The 25754-nt window shown below is 48.0% G+C and overlaps 1 protein-coding gene across 1 annotated transcript in view; it reads right to left on the bottom strand.

Annotated features, from left to right (window-relative positions):
• The window catches only part of NUP43 (nucleoporin 43), a 173610-nt gene that overhangs the window by 89028 nt on the left and 58828 nt on the right, over positions 1-25754 (bottom strand). The window lies entirely within an intron of this gene.

The raw sequence follows: 25754 nt of genomic DNA, 5'->3' as shown, positions 1-25754 counted from the left end.
TTTTAAAAAACGTTATTTACAATATTTATATTTTTTTTAAAAGTAGTCTCCCGCAGAGTAGCGCCGGCCGCGACGTGCGTGCTCACGTCACCACGGGGAGGAGAGGCATCCGAGGAGCGGCGGACATGGCACGGTGACGCGAGGCCAGCGGCAGTGGGAGCAGTGGAGAGGCGGACATGGCGCGGGGGAGGAGCGGTGGTGGCGGACAGGCGGTGAGGAGCAGAGAGGCAAGGAGCGGTAAACTAAGAAGCGGCGGATCAGTTAAGCCTCCGGGTACAATGTCGGGGCAGGCGGGTGTCGGGCCGCGGTGAGGAGCAGAGAGGCGAGGAGCGGGGGTCGGAGCAGGCGGGGGACGGGGCGGGTGGGGTCACGGGCTGCTGCGGGGTCGGGGCAGGCGGGGGTCGGGGCAGGCGGGGGCACGGGCTGCTGGGCAATGTCGGGGCAGGCGGGGGTAGGGGAAGCCTGAATGCTCCCGGACAAGGTCGGGACGGGCTGCTAGTATAGAATAAGGGACAATCATGGAGTTAATCAAATTTACCCCCGTTTCATCAAGATATCTCAGGATATGGTTATCAACCCTGATTTACCCAGACAGTGTTGGTTTCTCTCCCCAACAAGAAAAACAAAATCGTAGAACAAATGCAGTGAAGCAGAAATTGGCTAAAGAGATTTTCTGACATCTACATAGAGTTCAACTGGGCATAAGACATGTAGGTTACCCACTGCCACCTCTGCCAGACAAAAGTTGCAGTTATGCCTTGACCAACAGGCAGGTGCTTATGAAAAGGAAAACAATAGGTTCTACCAGCCCCAGCATCATCAGCTGAAAATAAAAGCAGGCTGAACACACTAGCAAAAGCAAACTGATCTCAAAACTGTTCAACAATCACAAAGGTTACCACAGAAGTACATCAAAAGGGACACCATGTTGCAGGCTTGCATTTCCTTTCACCCCACTATAATCAGAATTTTAGTTCATGTAGTTCAATTGTGATGAGCCAAGACTGCAAACATTGTTAAATGAATGCTCAGGAGTACAATATGGTGTTCCAAGCAGCACCGTCATCTGGTAACCCTAACTATCTCGGACCAAGTTCCACAATGGTATTGGGTGTTCAGTGTGGTATAGCGGTCATGATTTCAGCGATTACCTGCTAACATTGGATTTGTTTATCAGCTAATTTTGGTGGGTCGCCTCCACAATCATAAAGATTCATAGTCTTATTTGCAGACGATACGCTGCTCATTTCGAAAACTCCAATGGAGATCGAGAAGATGTTAATTAAGTTTGCAGCAGCCTGCAAAGAGCGGGATCTGGAAATTAATTGTACAAAACTAAGTTTATGGTCTTCAATCCCTACAAGTCATATAGAGGGAAATTGAGGTTTGGAGGACAGCAACTAGATGAGTTTAAGGTGTTGGACTACCTAGGAGTCAGAATTAGTGAGAACTTGACCTGGACTCCCCAAATTCAGAAGCATTGCATGCAGTCTCTTCTTACTGCATGTTCCACACATACTGAAGAGGCCTTTCTTTGAAGAATCTGACATTTTAAGAAGATAGCTGATAAGAAGAAACTGAGCAGAGCTCACGAAAAATCCCCATCACACAACGTGAGGAAGAATATCTGAGGTACCTAGCCTCTCTAGGGACTGTTATGCAGGGTGCTGTTGCCTTCTTTTTTACAAAAAAAATTAAATAGGCTATTGCAGTGACTGTTCATTGCAACACGTGGTTTGTGCAATAGTAAAGAAAGTTTAAAAATCTCCCATTCTTCTAATTTCTCCAATCTTAGAAATTCACCGAGCCAGAGGGCAGGGTGCAGCCTTGAATAGGGCGGATTTGTGGGGGTTGGAGAGTTTGAATCAGCTGAAGTAGCAGCAAACGCATTAAGAGAAATTTTAAGCCTTCCAATGAATACATCTTTAAGACCACTTACTCTTGATGTTGGGCTATAGTCTATTAACCATTCAGCGGTTTTAAAGGTGCTAATGTTTTGGATAAGACTTTGGACCAGTAACACCCAGATACCAACAAAAGAGGCAATGGAAGAACTATTAATGTTCCATAGGCAAACAGGGCGATTAGTCCGGTTTAAAAAAGTAAGGCAATGGTTTTATAAACTGGGGCAGGGGTACATGTAGGATGACCCGCAGTCTATCACTAAAAGGGTGGGCTCCCAGATTTAAAAAAGGTAATGGGTTTTTGTTGACCGATTTTGCAGTGAAACAAGGACACTCAGCACTTTAGCGACTTATTTTTTTTTATTCATTAATAGTTGTTTTAAGTTTGTACCCTACGTGGATGTCGAACACCCCCCCCCCCCCCGCCACCAGTTCAGAATAGGAGATCTACCATTGAATGCTTTGAAAAGCAGCTGTCTGAACTTGACTATCTTCATTGTGGCCTTACTGTGGTGCCAATCTGGAAACCTTAGAGCATTTAAAATTTTCTGCCCGTCTTATGTCAATTTGAGAAAAAAGTGGATAATTCCAGCCTGTCGGGTGCGGTCCTTTTCACGCCCCATAGATGCATTACATGTTTTTCTGCTCTATGCCCGGTGGCGAAGGTCCAAATCTGAAACAGGACCATGATATTAGAGTTTGATACAAATATGGCAGTAAGTTTTAAAGTCTTAATTAATTTTAATGCACTGCGAATTTTAAAGTGTCTATTTTAAGCATCTTAATCATACTTTTACCTAAAATGATGTACAGGAATTTGAAGTGATGGTTTTTTACTTTTTATCCATGGCAATATGAAACATGCATGTCCTATGATAATATTTATATGATCATGCTTTTGCTCGAATAACCTTACTACATTCCCAAGTGGCAATCATAGTGTTAATCAAATGTACCCTTGTTTCACCAAAATCTCTCAGGACATGGATATCAAGCCTGAGTTACCCAGACGGTGTTGGTTTATTTCTCTCTCCCCAACAAGCAAAACATGAAGTTCCAACTGGACATAAAACATGTAGGTTACCCACTGCCACCTCAGCCAGCTAAAAGTTGCAGCCATGCCTTGGCCAACAGGCACGTACTTCTAAAAAGGAAAACAACATGTTCTAGCCACCTCAGCTGAAAAAAAAATAGACCGGAACACTAGCAAAAGCAAACTGATCTCAAAACTGTTCAACAAGGGAGGCGTGGCCTGCAGCCAACCAAGATGGCCGCAACCTGGGAAGCTCCGATGGTGAGACAGATTCCCCTAACACATCCGGCCAGTTATCCGGCTTAAACATTGTCCTGCGCTCCTTCTCTCAGTGGCGGAGGTGAAACGGCATAAAGCAATCCCTCTCCGAAGCTTCTACGATCCCGGAGCGCGAAGCGACGTCGGAAGGAAGTTTGCGGCCTTCTACTGCATTGCAAGCACCGGCCTCAATTTTAGCGACCCACTGGCGGCTGGGCGGCGCGGCTGCTGCGGCGTGGGGGAGGCGCGGAGCTCGTCACCGTCAACAATCGGTGAAACGGAGGACTGCTACAGGCCAGGACTGCCGGCGGCTGGCGAGTGGTGCAGCCACTCCTCCACACAACTTTCTTCGCCCAACTTTACTCCCGTCTAGCCTCCTGGGCTAACAAATAGTTGGAGCCCACTGCAATCGCGGTCTCCAGAGGCGCAAAGCCGGGAACCAGCCTGCCAACGCCTGAACTCGACATTGGCCAAACGCACCCTTCCGTGTGTGCTATCGACCCCAAAATTGGCCCCACACTAGTTCCAGCTGTTATTAATCACCCCGCCGACTTTCATTACATTACGTCCCCGGGAACGGGTACGACTTTTCACCCGAACATACGCCCCCCGCGAACACTACAACCGGCCAGAACTTGGCCGTGCTGAACTCCGAACTGAACTTGGGGCCCTGCAGGTGCTGAACTGCCGGTGCTGTGGCTGGACTGGCGGTGCATGTGCCACAGGAACTCACACGGACATCTCCACGGCACACCTGCTGTAAGTGCAGAGGGAGACCACCTCCTGAGACCTGAACTAGGTAGCAACCAAACCTGCAACGGCTGGTAGGCCAGGACAGTTTGCCCTCCACCCGGGTTGGATCACCATAACGTCAACGACGCGCATGTTGTTATTGCCAGTGTGGTCGGGAGCAGTGGCAATCGATCCCTTCCCAATGAGTGGCAGAGGCAATCATGCGCCCCAACAAAGCAAGCTTGAAAAATTTTCCTACGCCAAGGATTTCCCCCCCCCCCCCCCCCGATACCAGATCAAAAGTGAGCTGGAGCTAAAGGAGCAGAAGGGGGGAGTAATCACACAATAACGGAGGGTATTATGGCGGCCCTGATTCAGGTGCAAACCACGGTGGGTACAATTTCTACAGACGTTTCGCTCCTTCGGGCAGATCTACAAAAAATGTCGTCCAGAGTCACAGCGGTGGAACAGGTCATGATGTCACTCACCTGACACTGCACTCCCGCTTAAGCGTGTCACGCAACTGGAGGAGGACAATAGGCATATGGCGGACAAGATGGACGAGCAGGAAGGGCGCTCCCGCCGCAACAATATTCGCATAATTGGGCCTCCAGAATCGGAAGGGGGACCTGCCATGGACCTCTACGTGGAGGATCTTGTAAAGAATACACTACAACCTAAAGGTCTCTCGAATTTTTTCTCTGTGGGAGCGGGCCCACAGGGTACCAGGGGGACGCCCACGACCTGGGGCCTGTCTTAGCACGCATATTTAATTTCAGGGACAGAGATGCCATTCTACAGACGGCAAGGGTGGCACCACCCATAAGGATCCAAAATTCGGAAGTATCGTTTTTCGCTGACTACACGACGGCGGTGGCGGCGCGAAGCAGGAGTTTCCTTGAGGTGAAGAAGACCCTGAGATCCCGCGAACTGCCAGACTCCATGCTCTTCCCGGCACAACTCAGAGTGGTGGCCGGTAAGAAAACCTGTTTTTTTGATACGCCAGAGGAGGCACACGACTGCTCCAGGGATGGCGTCAAGCGGAGGGGTCCGGACGGCAGAGCAGAAGGCGATGACAACAGGGGAGGACCGATGAAACTGAAGAACCCGAGCGGGAGGAGAGAGATGAGGCCGACATGACCAAAGACTCTGGGGACTGATTCCTCCAGGCACAAGGGAAGTATCTACCTCTTTCCTCTGTCTAATGCATCTCACACTGTTTGTAATTGTTGATTGGGACTCACCTCCCCTAACTATTGACAATAGTATTGCTGATGAGCCGGGACTTTGGAACTGTTGGGGCCGATCTGCTCCACCTTGGACTTTCACCCCCAATGCACATATTAAGCAACGATGTTTTGGGATAGGGATACTATGCACTCTGCTAAGTTGGGATGGCGGGCAGTTTGGAGTCCGCAAGGGAGGGAGACAGGGAGGGGGGTTGGAGGGGGTTAGGTTTTTTGTCTCTTCTGTTTTATGTTCATGCGATGCACAGATGTGAATCTTATTGCATGTCACTGTTCACAGAAACTCTTTGTCACCTTAATGCCGGACAGGCCGTCCGTAGACCTAGATATTTTCATTCTGATGATGGGGGATGACCCGCACACTGATTCACAGGGAGGGCCTGATGTCATAATCCCGTCCCTATCTATACTGACTTGGAATGTTCGTGGCCTGGGTGTAAAAAATTAAACGGGCCAGGTCTTGCAGTGCATTAAGAGGGGAGGTGCAGCAGTGGTGCTCTTACAGGAGACACCTCACTGGTACGGCTACTAAGGCAATGGACAGGTGGGGTTTTAAGATGGTGGCCCACTCTGAATTCACCTCCGGCTCTAGAGGAGTTGGCATACTGGTGAAAAAGCAGTTCCCTTTAATCGTACAGTCAGTTAAATCCGATTATGCAGGTAGATTTACTGCTATACACGCACAGTGGGAAGGGAAGCCTGTTAATATTGTCTCGGTTTATATAACGCCGGCTTTACAGACTACGGCCCTCGCGGATCTTACTGCATTTCTGCTAGGGCTTCCGGAGGGTGGACTACTTATCGGGGGGATTTCAATTTGGTGGTTGATGACTTAGCGGATAGATTCCCTCCAATATCAGTCGCGTTAGGAGCGTCGCGGTTGGAAAGCTTCTTGGCAGCTATGGGACTTGTGGACCTTTGAAGAAAGTATCACCCCCTGGATCGTCAGTTCACCTATCATTCAGGAGTACATAATAGTCTCACGAGGATTGATTATTTTATGGGGTCGGTGCGTGGCCCCGGTACTGTTGCTAGTGTGGAAATCAAGCCACTGGGCATCTCTGATCACTCCCCTCTACTCGTTAGTTACGCACATCACCAGCTCAAACGGCGTCTGACCTATACGATACGTCCTGGCTACCTCCACAATCAGAAGGGAATTGAAAACCGGGACAAAACATTATTTTCAGGACAACACTGATTCTGTGACCTCTTCTGTTACGCTATGGGAGGCCTATAAGAAAGTGCTTAGACGACAGGCAATAGCCTCCATTGTGGCACATAAGCGTGCAGGACAAGAGGAACTTTTTAGCTTTTGAAACGGCGGAAACTGATGCGGAGATGCAACGCACTGCTGACCCGACCCCTGCAGCGGCACAAAGTTTACAAGTAGCGCAGCGCCAACACAGAGCACACCTGACTGAGGTGGTCAAGCAACAATTAGGCCATACACACCACAAAATGTATGGGGATGGAGAGAAGGCAGGCAAGCTACTCGTGTGGCTGAACAGGCGGGACAGATGGATAGCACAGCTTGCAATGATGGGAGGGCAGCCTACTACGGACCCACACATGATAGTTAACAAGCTAGCACAGCACTACACGACAATATACTCCTCCGCTTCTACTATCTCGGAGGAAGAGGGATACACCTATATTAAAGACCTTAAAAGGCCCACGTTAACCCCGGAAAAAGCACACGCCTTAGATGAGGACCTCACAACAGATGAGGTGAAACTAGCTATTAAAGCGTTACAGTCGGGCAAGGCACTAGGGCCCAATGGAATACCAGTTGAGTTATATACGCAAGTGGCAGACACGATTGTGCCACATCTGCTAAATATATTTGATGAAAGCCTAGAGGCTGGGGAACTTCCACTGGACCAACGCACGGCCACTATTGTCGCTATATTAAAACCTGGGAAGCCGGCAGACCAATGTACGTCCTATCGACCGATCTCCCTCATGAACGCCGAGGCTAAGATACTCGCTAAATTGCTGGCGTTACGTCTCTCGTCACATTTACCCAAACTCATACATAAAGACCAGTCTGGCTTTATGCCTGGCAGGAACACGGCGCTCAATTTAAGGAGAGTGCATGGCGTACTGGCACGTGCGGAATATCTCCAAGAACCGTCGGTAATACTCTCACTGGATGCGCATATGGCGTTTGACACGGTCCATTGGCCATTTTTATTTGCGGTGCTGCGCCATTTTGGGTTTGTAACGCGGTTTTGCGCCTGGATCCGCCTATTGTATGAGAAGCCCATGGTGCATGTCACTGCTAACGGCCATATATCACCAGATTTCCCCCTGGCCAGAGGCACGCGTCAGGGGTGCCCCACTGTCCCCGTTGCTATTTGCCTTACTTTTGGAACCTTTGGCGGAATGGATAAGGTGGGGACCTACTATCAGGGGCCTTAAATGGACCGATGATTGGGAAGATAGGATATCCCTGTATGCGGACGATATCCTAATATACGTTACCTCCCCTAAGCGTTCCATTAACACTCTTTTGGATGTCTGCACGGTCTACAGACGAGCGTCTAGTTATTCAATTAACTAGTCTAAATCCACCATGTAAATACTACACGGCCCTCCGCCGCACTTACCGAGCGGATGCCCGTTACGGACTACAGATAGTACATTTCAATATTTAGGGATATACATCACGGCTAACTCTGCCAACTTCTATGCACACAATTTACAACCCCCCCTTGAACGTCTCAAGCGTGACATAAGTCACTGGGAATCGCTGCTGATGACTTTGCTGGGCAAGGCAGCGCTTTTTAAAAGGATGGCTCTACCCCGCTTCCTATACATTTTAGAAAACACGCCGTACCCCGTGCATGCCACCTATTTTAAACAGACCCTCCAGCTTATCGAGATTTCCCAAAAAATCGCGAAATCGGCCGATCTGTGCAAATGCCGCGATATTTAAACAAACGCCCGCGAAATCCGCCGTTTCCGTGAGCCGCCATAATCACACAGTGCAGTCAGCACACATGGCAACGGGGAAAGAGCCAGAAGCCAGAATCCAAGGCTGCTCCTGCATGCAAACCCCCATACTGGCACATCGAGCAGCCCGCAGCGGTAAGAGAGCCAGCAACCCTGCCAGGCAGCGGCGCAATGTCTGCCATGCCCTGTTGCTCCGCTCAAACTCACCTGCTGAGACTATGGTAAGAGGCCTGCCAAGCTCTCTCCTGATGAAAAGGACCGACTCCAGTGTTTCAGCAACTCCTGCAGATTGGGGCGAGAGCGGTGATGAGCTCTGCCTGTTATCTTGCTGGTCCGTGAGGAGGTGCGATAAGCGGATGCACACGCCTGCAAGGAACACGGCACAACTCACAGCAAGAAGGGAGAGCTGTAGAGACCCCAAGCGTGCGGGGCAAACAACGTATTTCCGGCACGTTTTCATTTTGCCGTATATGGGTAAGAAGCTATCAGCACACATGTGCTATCATCGTGCTAGAAGTGCGATTACCAGTTATTGTACGCATAAATGTTGCAACTACCGACAACCGTGTGTTAACCTATCTAGATCAACCTCAAATATCACGGCACCCGGCTCTAAGTATCATCGTAAATCAATGGAACATAACACAGATTTGAAGTAAAAACGCCGCGCTACTCCTGCAATCAATCGTGAGATCTAGCCCTGTGTTTAAAAATTTTCAGCTACGGATAGGTGGCTGCCTTTAAAAGAATCTGAAAATAGCAATCACCCGGGCAAACTTATAACTGAACACCTTTGACGCTACCCGGTTTCAACAATTTCGCTGTAACACTGCTATGAAGTAAAAACGCTGTGTTATCTTTTCAATCTTTTGAAATATCCAGCTCTTTGTTCATAGTTATTTAATCACAGAGAGTGGCCTAACTTTAAGAGAATCCTAATAAGAGAAATAGCCTTGGCAAACTTGTAACCCTATACATCTTTAACTTGCTTTGAACAGAGAGCCGGCACCTGAACAGGATTACACCCCATTAAGCTGGACAACGATTTTAATTGCATCATTTCGTTTTGCTTCGTTTTGCCATTAGTTCAAGCAACACAGGTAAGAGATAAAAATACAGCGCTTTTCAGCGCAACCACTCAGAAGCAAGCTCCTTATTTCAACTTTGTACATTTTTAGATCACTGACATTTGTAATTCCATTAGACTGAGAAGCTGCAAGGTCCGACAAATAATTACTTCTAAGAAGCTGTAGCTTAGTTGCCATCAAGACCTATAAAGACAGGTGAGAGTTAAATGAAATTGTGACCACCGTTAAGGAGGTTGACTTGTGCAATAACGAACTAAGATATAGAGTTTGTTTATTTCTGTCCTGTAAATCTATAGATAACTGCTTTCCGGAAACAATACTAACCACTGCAATAAATTATCATCGGTCACTCCACCGCAAATGCAGGTACTTTGGTATAAATAATATTGAGATGAAATACTATGTCCTACTTACGATATATAATGTATACATAGGCCCCAGTACTCTACATTTGCTATCTAAATATGCCCCCCGTGCTCTGGACTCGCAATCTAAACTAGATTAAACTCAACCCATGCAACACCCATAATGAGTAAACATACACCTTCCTTTCTTTTACCTTTCTTTTCTACCCTTAAGTTTATCACCTGAAGCAGTCTTCTATGATCTTGCTTTATGTGCTTTCCATCTAGGTAAATACTATACGGAATATTAAGTGTTTACTTCTCTAATGCTAAAGTAAGCATGTTTTTTTTATCCTGTACTATGTATCCTATTAGTAACTAATGTTATAAGACATGTCAACTATTCTGTTTTTCAATTAATGCGAATATAAGCATGTCTGTTTGACATACATTGTTTTTTGTAATTATTGTTATGCGGTATATCGTGAAAGCTCAGCAAGAGTGGCTGTGTATGGCACCACGAGGCATGGTGAACTCCCATTCAGACCGGCTGAAGGGGATAAAGGTAGCCAACACGCATGGACAGTAAGCCCCAGCCAGCACCGGCACCTGCAAACCCCAAAGAGCTGCCCCGGCCTGAGTGCATGGTGGCATCTGAACAATAGCAAGGGATATTGGACATGTCTTTTCACAACACCAGCCCCGGGGAAAAGTATGTACAGCATAAAAGGCCTATGCAACACTGGACAAAGCACAAGACAGCATGGCTGGCAGTGCCCCTGTGTGAACTGCTCCAAAATAAGTGAGAGAGATAGAGCAAAGCCCTCCGCTCAAAGCTCCACTAGGCTGAGCCCCAGCACCATAATTTGCAACCCTGCACATCGAGTCATCCCCAGAAGAGAGCTAACGGCGCTGCAGCAGGAAGAAAGCTTCCTCGTGAAGCACCTAGAACCCCACACTGAGGGCAGAACTCACCAATAAGTCTTCACCCACTGAAGTGCCCACTCAAGAGGAGACTGCTCTCTGCTTTTACCCGCAGCACCAGCACAGGGTGTCCCTCCCCGCACCGGCACTCTCAGTACATGCTTTTTGAGGGAAACAAAGTGTCTACATTGTAATTAAACCAAATATACATAGCTTCATGTTGTTAAGTAACTAAAAAAGCTAAGATATCTGTGTTTGTTGTAGGAAAAATGGCCAAATAAAATGCCGCAAAATTGCCGCTAAATTTCCATATTTGTGCCGCTAAATTTCCATTTTTGTGCCGCTAAATTTGCGAATCCATGCTGCTATATCCTGGGGGGTCTGTTTAAAACGATTGCAGCGCAGGTGTCGGTGCCATTGTGGGGTCGCAAGCCTGCACGTATAGCGCAAGCCAGGTTAGTAAGAAGTTGTTACGATGGGGGCATAGCGCTCCCAGACATCTGTCTTTATTACTGGGCAGCACTGTTAAAGGTTGTTAACCATTGGCTGCATCTCCCGCAGTCTGAACCAGCGCTAAAAGCAGATAGGGCACAGTTGGGACTATCTGGTATGCTGGCCCCCCTCTACGATAAATCAATGTCCCTCACGAAGTTTGGGCCATTGAAACACACACTCACCATATGGCATACGGCACTGACCAGGTTGGGATGGCGGGGAGTATTGACACAGTTCACGCCATTGTGGGACACGAAGAAGCTGGGGAAGCTCAGGCACACCAAGGGCTTTGACCATTGGGATGCTACAGGCATTTCAACAATTGGAGATCTGTGGCAGAAGGGACAGGTGATACCCTTTGAGACCTTGAGACAGCAATATGATTTAGCCCCATCAGAAAACTTCCCGTATATGCAGATACGCCACGCCTTAACGACAACACTAACGCCTGAAACTGAAGTCCCAGAAGCGTCCCCTCTCGAGGACAGACTACTCACGGACTACACACCATCGAAGGCAACATCCCTGACGTATCGTAGGTTGATAAATAATTTACCTGACCAGACAGGGCCCTTGCGGGAGAAATGGTCTCATGACTGTGGGGACATGGATGATTCAGAGTGGCAAGAGTCGCTGGCATCTCCGAAAGAAGTGGGCATCCCCTCGCGTCTCCGCTTGGTGCAGCTGCGCATACTACATCGATCATATTACACTAGACATACACTGCATAAGATGAGGCGAATAACACACCCGTACTGCCTGCGGGGATGTGGGGAGGAAGGGACCTTCTATCACACCATACGGGATTGCCCGAGAATTGCAACTTATTGGACACAAGTGATGCGAACCATGTCTCAATCAGAGGTTTCCCTACTGCCAGATCCTAGACATTGCCTTTTGAATATATGGGAACCTAATGACCTCACCCGTTCAGGACAAGGTTGGATGACGCTGGGTATGTTGATGGCAAAGAGGAACATAGCGCAGAGGTGGGGTGGGGCTGAGTTGCCTACGCTAGCGGCCTGGAAACATGATATGGATGCAGCGATGATTTCAGAACGGGCAGTGTTTTGCAATAGGGGCTGTCCCAAAAAATGGAGTAAAATCTGGGGGGCATGGAATGAATATAGAGGAAATATTTGTGAACCTCCCTCTGATGATGACTATTCTAGCTCCGATTCCGATTGATGCACTAGGGACGTTGAATGTACCAAGAACCCCGGTCACGACTTTTGGATTCAGATATATTTGTAATTGTGACATAGTCATATTTGTTTCTGCTGAAGTGATATTGTGCTCAATTTGCTTTATGTATTATCGAACACTGTATTGCACTGTTTTGAAAATGCGAATAAAAATATTTCACAATGTGGGTTCGGTGGCTTCCGCTACGGTTCTATGGGAGGCCTTCAAAACTGTTATACGGGGTTCCGCACTGTCCCTTATTGCAGCTGACAGAAAGGCTAGGAGGGAGGCTGTGTTGGCCCTTGAGACCGAAATAACTACGTTCGAAAGTGAGTTGGGTGGCGATGATACGCCTGCACTTCTACACTCCTTAGAACTGAAGCAGGCAGATTATAGAGCCTGTGTGACTGATGCTGCTAAGGTGATGCGTGTGAATCAGCTGGGCCGTTTGTATGATGTGGGTGACAAGGCTAGCAAACTCCTGGCGTGGCTGGACAAGGCTGAAAGGATGAACCGCGTGGTGCCCGTTATCACCCGTGAGACTGGTGAATGTGTAACCGATCCCGGTGAGATTATTGAATGTTTCGTGGATCATTTCCGAACAGTTTACAGCTCAGTGAGTGACCGTGATGAGGCCGACTCCCGTTTACTATTGCGTGACATTGCACTACCCTGTGTCTCAGAGGAGGATAGATTGGCCCTAGAGGCTCCTATTACAGTGGATGAGATCGCTCTTGCCATAAGGTCCTTGCGATCAGGTAAAGCGATGGGACCCAATGGTTTGCCTATCGAGCTCTATAAACTTCGACCGGACAAAATGGCCGCTCACTTGCGGACAATGTTTCTGGATGCATTTGAGGCGGGCGTCCTTCCGTCTGAACAGCGCTTGGCTACCATAGTGGTCATTTACAAGGAAGGCAAGCCTCGTGACCGTTGCACCTCTTATCGCCCCATCTCATTGCTCAATGCCGAGCCCAAAATCCTGGCCAAAGTCCTGGCTAATCGTCTATGGTCTGTAATTTGTGACTTGATTAATCCGGATCAGTCCGGTTTCATACCCCATCGAAACACAGCTCTTAATCTTCGCAGACTCCACAGCGTTCTTGCAAGAGCTGGAACTCTCACTGAGCCTGCAGCGTTGGCCTCCCTGGATGCTACAATGGCCTTCGACACCATAGAGTGGCCATATTTGTGGGCGGCCCTTTCCAAGTTTGGCTTCGGCCCTAGTTTCATTGCATGGGTGCGGCTCTTATACGAACAACCGCTAGCCCAAGTCGTGGTGAACGGCAGAGGCTCCGATTCATTTCCATTGGGACGTGGCACCCGTCAGGGGTGCCCGCTCTCCCCACTTCTTTTTGCATTGGCACTAGAACCCCTTGCAGCGTGGCTTCGATGGGAGCCCTCGATTAAAGGAATCCGGTGGGCACCGGATCTGGAGGATCGCGTCTCGCTTTACGCGGACGATATCCTTCTCTATTTCACCTCACCCCAGAAGTCTTTAAACGTGCTCTTTGACGTTCTCATTTCCTTTGGTAAGAACTCCGGGCTCGTTATCAACTGGACCAAGTCATGTGTCTATGTTATAGCAGGGGTATTGCCTCCACTGCCCCGCAGGTTTCCTATCCAGGTGGTAGAAGATGGTTTTAAATATTTGGGGATTTTTATTTCCATGGACTCCTCGGTGCGATACGATCGTAATCTTTACGCTCCCCTTCGTCGCCTCAAGCAGGATGTGCGGCGGTGGCGTGAATTGCCTTTGTCTCCATTGGGACGAGCGGCACTTTTTAAAATGATGTCGCTCCCCAGGTTCCTATATGCCTTGCAGAACTTTTTCGATCCTGTCCCCGCTCGCTATTTCCGTGAGATTGAAGGCCTACAGAGGCAATTGATTTGGGACGGACGTGCCCGTATCGTCTTATCAAAACTTACGCTCCCCTGGTATGATGGCGGTATTGCTCTGCCCGACATCAGACGATATTACTGGGCCTCACACTTAAGTGCAATTAACCATGTGACGTATTCCCCGGAACCCGCTCCCGCTCTCGCCCTGGATAAATTCCTGTTGCCAGGCGGCAACTTCAATAGAGCTTTATACTCGAAGTCACCACTCCGTCTCTTGACTGGTCCTACGAAATGTGCTGTGCGTGCCTGGAAGGATGCGAATGAGGCTACGGGTTGGGGCGGCAGATTGACGCGTATGACCCCGCTGTATGATTCTGAACGGCTGGGTAACTTGTGGCGGACGAAAGGGTTTGATAGATGGGATATGATTGGGATTAGCAAGGTGGAGGATCTCTGGGCCAGAGGAACAGTGAAATCCTTTGAGGCCCTAAAGGTAGAATATCGATTGGATGATAAGGAGTATTTTCGATATCTTCAGGGGCGGCATGCCCTATCCTCCGCCTTTCCCCCGGGACTGACATCCCCCAGTCGTCTCCTTGGAGGATCGTATTCTTGATGGCCATGTCCCGGACAGTACGATCTCCTTAATTTATAAAAAACTTATTAACAGGGCTGACCTGCTGGAGAAGCTTCGTGCCTCCTGGGTGGCGGATGGGCTCGAACTGGATGACAAAGACTGGCAAATGGCTATTTCCTCCCCTAAGGAGGTGGCTATTCCGGCTCAGCTCAGTTTTGTGCAACTAAAGATACTCCATCGCGTCTATGTGACTGGTATGCGTCTGGTACGAATGGGGCTTGCGACAGATGGATTATGTAGACGTGGCTGTGGTATAGATGGTACCTTTCTTCATATTTTGTGGGAATGCCCGGTTATCTCTGCTTTCTGGTCTAGGGTCCATGATGTGATGGGGCGTGTTACTGGGGTCCCTCTCCTTCCCGAGGCAAGGCGCTGCCTGCTTAATGTGTGGGAGCCTACGGACTGTACGGCTGCTCAGACCTTCTGGATCACCCTGGGCAACATGGTTGCCAAAAGGGACATAGCACAGCTTTGGGGCTCCAACAGACCGCCTAGACTTAGTGCCTAGAAAGATAACATGGATTGGTGCATGTTTCGGGAGAAGACTGTGTATGAGGCTCTGGGTCGTCCTAGGAAGTGGAATAAATTCTGGGCGCAATGGAATGCATACCGGGGTGACATTTGTACCCCACCACTTGATTATGCGGAGGCCATTCCCTCCTCCCCATAGTTTACGTTCCTTTCATTATTTTCCATTTTACACTCCCTTCATCGTTCCCCTCCCATAGTAGACTTGCTTCCGTTGTTATATATCCGTATATTGTTTCCCGCTTTTCCTCCCCTCCTGTGAGCTTGCTATTGCTCTACCACGTGTTTGTTCTTCTGTTTGTTTACCTTTGACAAAATCACAAAATTGAACCTTCGATATCCTCTAATCGTTGCTTTATGCACTGCACCATAATGACACACAAAGCGGCCTTCTCCGCAGTATAATGTGTTATACTTTTTGACTGATTGTCATAGCGGCCGGCCCAAAAGGGTTGTAGGCAGACGCTGTGTAATGTGCATTTGACAAATAAAGGTTTTAAAAAAAAAAAAGTCCCAAAAAACTGTTCAACAATTACAAAGGTTACCACAGAAGTACGTCAAAAGGGACACCATGTTGCAGGCTTGATCACAGACCAAGTTCCACAATGGTATTGGGTGGTCAGCGTCGTGTAGCGGTCATGATTTCCGCGATTATCTGCCAACATTGAAACGGTTAGTTCCTTAAAACTCACAAGGCTCATCTAGGCTTCCATGTCCTTGCAAGACGTGCCTAATGCATCAGTGAAAGAACATTTAGCTAAAATAAAAAGGCACCTAAAAAGGCTAGAGGCTACCTTTGTAATTCTAATATATGTCTCTGCCAGGCACACGACTCAGGGGGTAGGGTAGTCTGGCACCATGCAGCAATAATCTGTGTCAAGTAGCAGGTAGAAGCATCTCAAGGGACCGAAGGCAAACACAAAGATCAGTGATGAAGGCACTCTGGCACATGGCCTGACGTAGAATGTCTAAACACTGAAAGCAGCTCCACATTACCGATAAACACTTGATGGGTATCAACTCAGAAGTGTTGTTTCAAGCATATTCTATAAACCATGCATTTGAAGGCATCATCACTGCACTCTTCACATAGTAACAGTGGAAGCATCAGAAGCTACTGATTCACGCCTCGTCAAGGAGGAGCACTGGAGAAGTACTTCCTTCTGTTCAGAGGACCTTATTGTGTGATTCATGAAAACAAAATATAATGGTTTTCTTCTTCCTCATCTTATATTCCCCCAGAAGTTATGGTTGCTGAACTTGTGCAAACGAAAAGTGCATAGAGATGCAGTGCTTGCCTGAACTCATTCATTGCATGGTTATGACGTGGAAAGCGCTGCTCTATTCACTAGCCTTATTTTTAATGAAATCTCGTCCGTGTACTGCATCCATGTTGGAGAAAACAAAGCAAGTACCAGAGCGTAAACAAAGCTTTAAAGCACTGCTCGTCCAGAAGATGTGCAGCTTAAAACCTCTCTCAACAAATGTGACGACTGCCTAGAGCCGTAAAGGCAGTTGTGAAGAGATTATGCAAGGTCTGCCCAATTTTTTTTTTTTATTTGAACAAAGTGCCTTTTGTCTCCAACTCAAAATGTTACAGCTGAGAGACTTAAGTTCCGTCATGCCCACTATACTTATGGAGACCAATCTCGTGGTATGTATATACTGGAGCCACTGAAACTGAATTGCACCACAAAATGAACACATGAACGCACAAGACTAGTGCACACTTAATTCCCCAAAGATTTTTCTTGCAGGGGCAGGTCAGGACGTTTCCCTTGCATTCTGGCAGATGTTTTGTTTATCCCACTAAATAAAAGTAACACTGCAACTTCCAGCATGTAAAGAAAAGCAGGACTGGATGGCCTAGTCTGGAGTCGCTCGGTAGTGTTACTGCACAGCCTGACAGAGCAGGATTTCAGAATGCTAAAAGAAGGGCAGTGCAGCCGGTGCCATAGTCTTGGGAAGAGAAAAGTATTCATTATAAATTCCCCCACCGCACAGCAGCGTACCAACCAGCGGTGGCACACCAGATCAGGACATTGTTGTCACCTTCATGAACAGAAGTGTGCACCTATTTGCTGAGGTGCATGAAAAGGGGCGACTAATGGAAGCTTTACAACCCAATCTTGCTGCACTTCAAATCATGCTGCACTGCTACCTCAGAGGAAGACCTGCCACCTTGAAAAGACAATTCACCATGTGAAAGGGGACGTGGACTTGGACATGCAGGGCTTTATGCCGACAACTGCCCGAGGCCCTACTGCTTCAGTCTACTGACCCCCCCCCCCCCCCGCCCCCTAAAACCTGAAAGCGAAATGCGCTTCTAAATGTGCTTTTAAATCCCCCTGAAGATTCTTCAGGGCCACACAAGGAACACGGAGACCCGGGAGAAACTAGCTTACCGAGACAATCGTATATAAACCTTTTTTTCTTAAGAGCATAGAGCGACCTCTATTGCTTGTCTACAGACCACTTAACGGATACGGAGATTACCGGCTCAACTGGGCTTATACTCGATCTCCCGGGGGATTTAAAAGCACATTTAAAAGCGCATTTCGCTTTCAAGTCTTTTTAATACCATCGAATACTTGAACAAGTACTGGTCTTGGGCCCCTCCGGGTCGGAATGATCACCGGAAGAGCGACCGTTTGGCTTAAGTACAGCCACCTAGAACCCTGAAGAATCGCGAGATGCTATGAAACACGTGTCGGCTGGTTGTTGTCAAGCTTTGATAATTAAACAAGGACACCAAGACTCTCCTTTGTCATCATATTTTACTTGTTTTCACCATCTAATTGATTTCTTTTGTGCTCTAAAGTTGTTCCTCTGCAAAAAATAATTTGTTGCTGTAACCTTTCAGAATTTATACATTGACCTACGTCTATAATTTTACTCAGTGTGTGCATGAGGTACGTCTATTCATTAGCTTCAGGACTTGTTCAGCTTGCTGAAATCTCCCCTGAGTGGTTACATGGTTTTCCACTCACCTAGTTGCACCACATATTACCCTTAATAGTGCTTCCATACTGGCAGTGCGCCCACATAGATTGATACCTAAAAACCATTCTCACTGTTTACATTAGTGTTGGAAACTGTTGAGAAAGCCCACTCTACCAGAGAACACTTTAGGGTAGTCTCCGTGAAGGAAGGTTTTGCATGCATCATCAAAGGACATAATAGGGTCAACACTATTTGGGTTGAGAAAGATTCCTAGGTCAGCCTGATCACACCATCCCAAGACAGGAGAACCTTTTTAGCTACAAAGAGTTTGCAAAACGCCTTCCTGTTTTTAAATTTGAATTTCAGTTCACAAGATCCTAAGAATTCATTATTATCCCCAGTATGACTTCTAGCAATTACATTAGATTTTTCAAGTGAAGCACCGATTTTACCCACATATTGCTGCTTCCATACGTTTTCGTTAACGGGGAGACAGAGTCGGCCATTATGTTCATAGACACCCCGCCCATTCTAATTTCACACATTAGTTTTTTTATTCTGGTGGGAGCAAGTTCCAGTATGTCATATTCGATGGAGAATACATAGTTAATCTTGTCTGACTCAGTCGTCTCTGACCTGGAGTCATCTTCATCTTGGATGTGTTTCACTGGCTTGCTACGTCTGAAGGATATTCTGTTGCATACCTTTGCGAAGTGCCCTATCAAACCAAACGACGTGCACTTTTGAAATCAGCCAGGGCACTTTTTGAAGTCTGCGAAGTGAGAGGGAGACCCACAACGAAAGCATTTTCGTTCAGCGTCATCATTGTATTTCTTGACATGTACCTTCTCGTGGTCGGGCTTTTTGTTGGATTCACTTTTCTTGTAAGCTTCATTAGGATTCTGGCGAGAACTTTCCTTGGACCTTAATTTGTTTGCATTAGATGTGTTGACTACTTTTACCACGTTGGGCTCGTCAAGTACAGCTTTGGCACATCTGCCCGTAAGTTCCGCTTTTTTAACTAAGGCAATCACCTCTTTCAATGGCGACTCGCCATTTACCCAAAGTTTATCTTGGATGTTGGAGTTACTAGCGTGCATAATTATCTGGTCACGTATGAACTCTTCTTGTAATTGCCCAAATCTGCATGTTAAGGCTAAAGTATTTAAAGCGGAGACATTCATTCATCAATGCTCTCATTTTTGCCCTGTTTCCTTCTTGAAAAGGTTTAGCGGTCCACAGCAACGCATACTATAAGTGAAAAATGAGCATCCAAGTCATCCAAAGGGTGCTGGAATACATCATCACCCTCCCTGACTTTCTTCTCAATTATGTTGTACGTTTTTAAGCCTCCTGGACCCAAACAATACAATAGTACTTTCTTTTTCTTCACTGGAGTGAAACGTTCATCCTCCACAGTCTCAATATAGTTACAGAAATATTCCTTCCACTCCTTCCATGGCATTCATGGTTCACCTTAGAGTGGAAGAAAAGCTTGCGGCTGGGAAAGATTCAATGAGCTTTAGGCACACATTTTGAACAAATGAGTTCAGAGTACACAATGAAGAGTGGTAACTGACCATGGTGTGCGCGTCACCGTGAGTGAAAATACACGGATGTGAATTGTGCCTATCAATGGGACAATTAACACACAGAAGTGCTCTTCGTAATGGTGAACTGGGGTCCAATTGATGAAAGTATGTGTGCCACTGTGGGAGGCAACGCAAAGTAGATTTGTTAAACGTGCGCATCAATGAGACAGGCAGCGCACTGAAATGCCACGCGTAGCGATGAAATTGATTAAGTTGACATGAAATGGTTGTCATGACCATGATGACTCTTTATTGATGAAAAACCACCATATTCACTGAATTGCTCCAAAGAACCAAGGGAAGTGTGGTGAAAGTGTGTGTGTCACTGTGAAAGGAAACGCACTCGAGAACAGTTGAGTGTGTGCATCACTGAGGCAGGCAACGCACGTGAATTCTATTGCAGGACCGGAGGCTTCAGATTATGCTTCTCAATCTTTATTGAAGCTCACAGCAGCCAATGAAAATGCTTGCTTTTCATTAATAAAACGTTAAACAACTACACATCCCATCATGACTAGCCCATAGGCACGCCCCCCTAGTCCATAAGAGGCCTCTGCCTGCCGCCATCTTCCTCTTTCTTTGCTGCTCACAGCAAGAGTTAAGTGCACGTTGTTTCCTCCCTCTGCTGTTGGCAAATGTTACTTGAGAGTGCACATTTAAACGTGATTTAGTAAATTTCTAAATGTTATTTACTAAGATTGTGCTGATTAGACAGATTTGTTATGGGCAACGGATTGTTCATTATTACCTATTTGCGGGGTTAATCTGAGTATCGGGGGGTGTTGTGCACGAGCGCTAGCGTCGCGGCGCCTAGCGAGTTTAATTTCATTCCTCTGTGGCTTTTGGGACGCCTAGTGGTGCGAGGTAGCTGCGGTCGCTGACCGGGGGCAGACAGGCACCGAGTGACACACTGTGAGCCTTCCATTGTTGTCGTTGCTGTTTACCCAATAAGCGCGTCTCGCGCATACGGCATCCCTGGTAGGCCGATGACGCGAGTAGGGTCCGGGTGACTCTCGGCCGCGGCGTGCGCCTAAACTCGCTGAAAATTGAGCTACCTTCTAGTAGGTTTTCAGTCGGGTTTGGGCTGCACGTCACGCCGTGAATCCCTAACTGACAGTTACAGCGTTTTTGGTGCAATTAGATACCGGTGATCCCTCTGCTCTAGTAAAACGCCTGAAAAGGTTGTAAAATATTGTGGCCAGTGTTTAGAGTGCGCACACGCTCTGTGGATCTTGATTTGGCCTGGGTCTTTGGCCCCTGTGACTACAGCTTTGCTGAGGGGGTTTGAACTTTGTTAAATTGAGTGTGCTTGCAGGGCTGACCCCCCCCTTGACCCTCCTTGTGGCTGGACAGTGTTCATTGAGTAACTTCATTGAGGTGCAGTTTAGACCAACCACCCCTGCAATGTCGGAGTGGGAGCAATACAATGAAGAGTATGCTGAGGAGGAGGTATATGATGGACGGCAGGAAGCTGTCCTTGAGGACAATTTAGTCAATGCTTTGGACGCATCTGTACAGTCGTCCGTCAACAGGGCTATGGAGACTACAGTCCCACAGACAGTGCAACAAGCCCTAGCTACAGCCCTTCGCCCAATCAGAGAGCAATTGGAGGGCTTTGCCAAGAGGCATGGCTATGACAAGCCACAAAAGAAGAAAGCGGTCGCTTCCACTTCCGGTCAACCGTCGGTTGAAGCGGCCACATGGCCTCATGCACAGGCCCTAGCTACCCTACCAGACACGGCGGAGCACTCCTATTCTGGGAGCAAGGCCAAGTCAAAACGTAAGGTCCCTGCAGATATGGACACGGACACTGACACGGACACTTCCACAGACACAGATACCTCAGAGGAGCATCCTCCTCCAAAGATGGCGAAGACGGCGCAGGTTAATATTCCTCAGGTGATTACACCGTTTACCTTCGATCCGTCTGACATCATGCACCCCAGATCACAGGACTGGGTGCCACCTCCGGCGGTGGCAGCATATATCCACGGCAACCTTAGACAGAGCTTCCCCAGGGAAGTCAGGAGCCGTCTTAAGTCGGAATGCCCTCGCCCGGGCATCCCGGACAAAGTAGCAGAGACTCCAGAAATTGACGCAAGTCTCTTGACCTTCTTGAAGAAGTTCTCGAAGGACCCCAAACGTGGTCTGGATAGGGCATGGTCAGGATGCCAGGACAAAATGTTGGATGCAATCGGACCTTTGGCCAAAATTCTGGAGATGGCTCTAGCGGCCAAAGAGGGTTCCGCTCCTGTGGACCCGGAGGTGCTGGCTGGTTGGACCCAGCGAGCCATCTGCTTGCTGGGCAACGCGAATTGTGCCATTTCATCAGAAAGGAAGAAATCACTGCTCCTGAAAATGGATAGTAATTTGACCGAGCTAGCGGATGCGGAGCCGGGACCCCTAGCAGCGGGCCAATTATTTGGGGACAAATTTGTCAAGGACGTCTCCAAATATGTGGGGACTTTTACGGCGCTGGACAAGGCGCAATCAGGTATTAAGAGAGCTCTCAGCCAGGGAGTTTTTAACCGGGCTGGACGAGGCGGGGGCCGATCGTCGTGCCGTGGAGGTCCACAAGGTTCCCAAAGAGGCGACTTCGGCAGGTGCAAGAACGAGTACGATTCCACCCGTGGTGGGACCTTCTAACCCTCCTGCAGGAGGTTAAACAGGAGCAGTTATCAATCGAATAACAGGGGTACCTTCAAACACCAGCAGAACTCTGGTGAGAGTAGCAGAGGTTTATCTTCTTCCTTTGGGGGGACGGACTCAACACTGCCTAGCGCAGAGGCGGGAGCTTACACAGGACGCATGGGTGTTGCAAACAGTTCAAGGTTTTCACTTGGAGTTCTATTCTAGTCCTGTTCAATTGGGGCTTCCTTTAGGTCTCCATTTTTCCCATTTTTCCCAACAAGATCTCAGTTTTATAGACGAAGAGATCACAGAGTTGCTACAAAAACACGCGATAGCACCGGTCCATCAAGGTCCTCACGGTTTCTGCAGCAATATCTTTGTTATACAGAAGAAGGGAGGCAGAAACAGGTTGGTTCTGAACCTAAGGGATTTCAACCAGTTTCTAACATACAACCATTTCAAGATGGAGGGCATCCATCTTCTGACAGATCTACTACAGGTAGGAGACTGGATGGTCCGGCTGGACCTGAAGGACGCTTATCTTTCGGTTCCAATTTTTACCCCGCATCGCAGATATCTCCAATTCCGGTGGAAAGACCGATGGTACGAATATTTGGTTCTGCCTTTCGGGCTCTCCTCAGCTCCTTGGTGCTTCACCAAGGTGATAAAACCAGTGGTGGCATACCTCCGAGAACGGGGTATGCGCCTCAATCTATCTGGACGACATCCTGATAATGGATCAGTGCCAACAGACACTCTTGCGACACCTCACTCTGACGACAACGTTGCTTCAAAATCTGGGCTTCGTAATCAACACCAGGAAATCAGTCATGGTACCCACTCAAGTGATAGACTTCCTGGGTTTCACGATCGACTTCATGACAGCGCAGCTATGCCTCCCGAAGGACAAGCTCAAGGACCTGAAGAAGGAAATGAGGAGACTGCTGAACAGTCAGACAGTTTCATTCAGGGCGATTGTCAGAGTGGTAAGAATATTGGCGTCATCAGTACAAGCGATATTCCCGCGCCATTACAGGGCCCTGCAACAGTTGAAGATCAGACACCTGCAGAAGTGACTGTCGTATTCGGACAGTATACCTCTCACACAGGAGGTGAGAAACAAACTGCATTGGTGGCTGGGACACGTAGATGACTGGAACGACCGAGCTATCTTCGGCTCTCTCCCAGAAATAACAATAGAGTCAGACACCAGCCGTTGGGGCTGGGGAGCTCGTTGCGGAGACATCTCCACAGGTGGCAGATGGTCTCCGGAGGAGCTTTCGCTTCACATAAATTGTCTAGAGCTGCTCGCGGGGTCGTTCGCGGTGCGGACGTTGTCCCCGAGGCAGACATCTTGTTGTATCCTCCTGCGCTTGGACAATGTGTCGGCGGTGAGGTACATCAACAAGTTGGGCGGCACGAGGTAGTCTATGCTTGTGCAAATAGCCAAGGACTTTTGGCATTACGGTCTAGAGAATCAGATCTCGATAATTGCGGAATATCTACCGGGTCAGTCCAATCACGTGGCGGACTGGAACTCGAGGTACCTCAGGGACTACAGCGACTGGAAGTTGCTCCCGAAGGTGTTCCAATGGCTGCAGAGAATTTAGGGTCCGTTCAGGACGGACTTATTTGCCTCCAGACTAACGTATCAAGTAACCAGGTTCTTCAGCTGGAGACTGGATCCGATGGCGCAATGAACGGATGCATTTCTCCAGGATTGGTCGAAGGGGATGCAATATGCCTTTCCCCCCTTCATGCTGATCCCCAGAGCGATGTCTCAAGTGATCAGGCAACGGGCGGAAGTAGTCATGGTGACCCCATGGTGGACGTCACAATCATGGTTCCCCAAACTAATGCAGTGGAGTTGCGATCGTCCCAGACTCCTCCCGGAATCGGACACTCTATTGCTGGGCCCTCATCAGGAACAACTTCCCTTGATAATGGAAGGCAGACTACAGCTGATGGCTTGGAGGCTTTCAGGGAACAGTGGCAGTTGCCAGGCGTTTCGAGCAGGACTTGCTCTTTCATCAAGCAGGCCTGGGCACCATCCACGCGGAGAATATACTCCTCGGCCTGGAAGAACTGGGTGGATTGGTGCATGGAACGACATCTGGATCCCGTGGGGGCAGACTTACCCCACGTGCTGAATTTCTTATCGGATAAGGCTTCCGAGGGTTTGGCTTATAGATCGGTCAATAATTTTAGGTCGGCCATATCAGCAGGCCATGCTCAGCTGGATGGAAAACCAATAGGCATGCACCCAGTGGTGTGCAAACTACTTAAAGGAATTAGGGTGGCTAACCCACCGAAGCCCTAATACACCGGGTTGTGGGATGGGTCTTTGGTCTTGGAGTTATTTAACACATGGCCGGCAAACCATCTTTTATCAAGGAAGCAGTTGTCAGCTAAGTTAGCCATGTTACTCTGCCTCTCGGCATGCAGGAGGTCGTCGGACGTGCGGGCGCCGGAGGTTACAGGTAGAGTATTTACTCCGGAAGGAGTTTCTTTTTCCATTTCAGGACGCACCAAGACATTATCTCGTCATAGTTCATATAATGCTTTTCAAGAGAATGACAAGTTATGTGTAGTTAAATGTTTGAAAACTTATGAGGAATGTACAGCGGCTAATATGCCGCAGGGCTGTTCTCAATTATTGATTGCCATACAAAAGCCTTTTAAAGCGGTGGCAGCTGCCACCATAGCCAGATGGCGTCGTTATGTCATGAAAGAAGATGGTGTTGACGTCACCATTTTTGGTGCGCATTCAGTCAGAGGAGCCATGGCGTCAAAGTCATTTATGCTGGGTTCCAGTGTACAAGATATCATGCATAGCGCAGATTGGTCATCAGAATCGACTTTCAAAACGTATTATTATTTAATAAAGATTGAGAAGCATAATCCTTGCCTCCGTGTCCTTAATAGAATTGCAAATTCTTGTCGCGAATGCTTGCAAATTTGTGATTCCAAGCGTAGAGGTGAAATTAACGAAACTAAAATGGTGCAGGACGTGTGCGTTTCATTGACGTCACATGCAGTAGTTCGACTCTGTGAGGGAAGCGCAGGGGCTAGAGAAAGGCAGATGTGTGCTCAGACAGGATTTCAGCTGTGCGCAGGGTCAGAGAGAAGGGAAAAGACTGATCTGCAGAATGCGGAAGCAGTTGGCGGTGAATCTTGAGACGAAGACAGAAATGGAACGTCAAGGAACACTAAACTCGCCAAAGCCTCCACACGCAATTAACAAACAGCACAGGTCTCACCGCACAATAGATGAAATGCCTTCAGTGAATGCAGCAACCCTGGACAGTATGATAAGTGGTAAACGTTCTCAGAATTGTGCTGTGGTGGGAGGCATACATTTTCACTAAAAACTATTCTGAAATGGGGCTGGTGGCACCTGGTCTCGATGAAAG

This window comes from Lissotriton vulgaris, chromosome 6 (assembly GCF_964263255.1).
Source record: "Lissotriton vulgaris chromosome 6, aLisVul1.2, whole genome shotgun sequence".
NCBI lineage: Eukaryota > Metazoa > Chordata > Amphibia > Caudata > Salamandridae > Lissotriton > Lissotriton vulgaris.
Note: the sequence above shows the minus strand (reverse complement) of the source record. Positions and strands in the feature narration are given on the sequence as shown.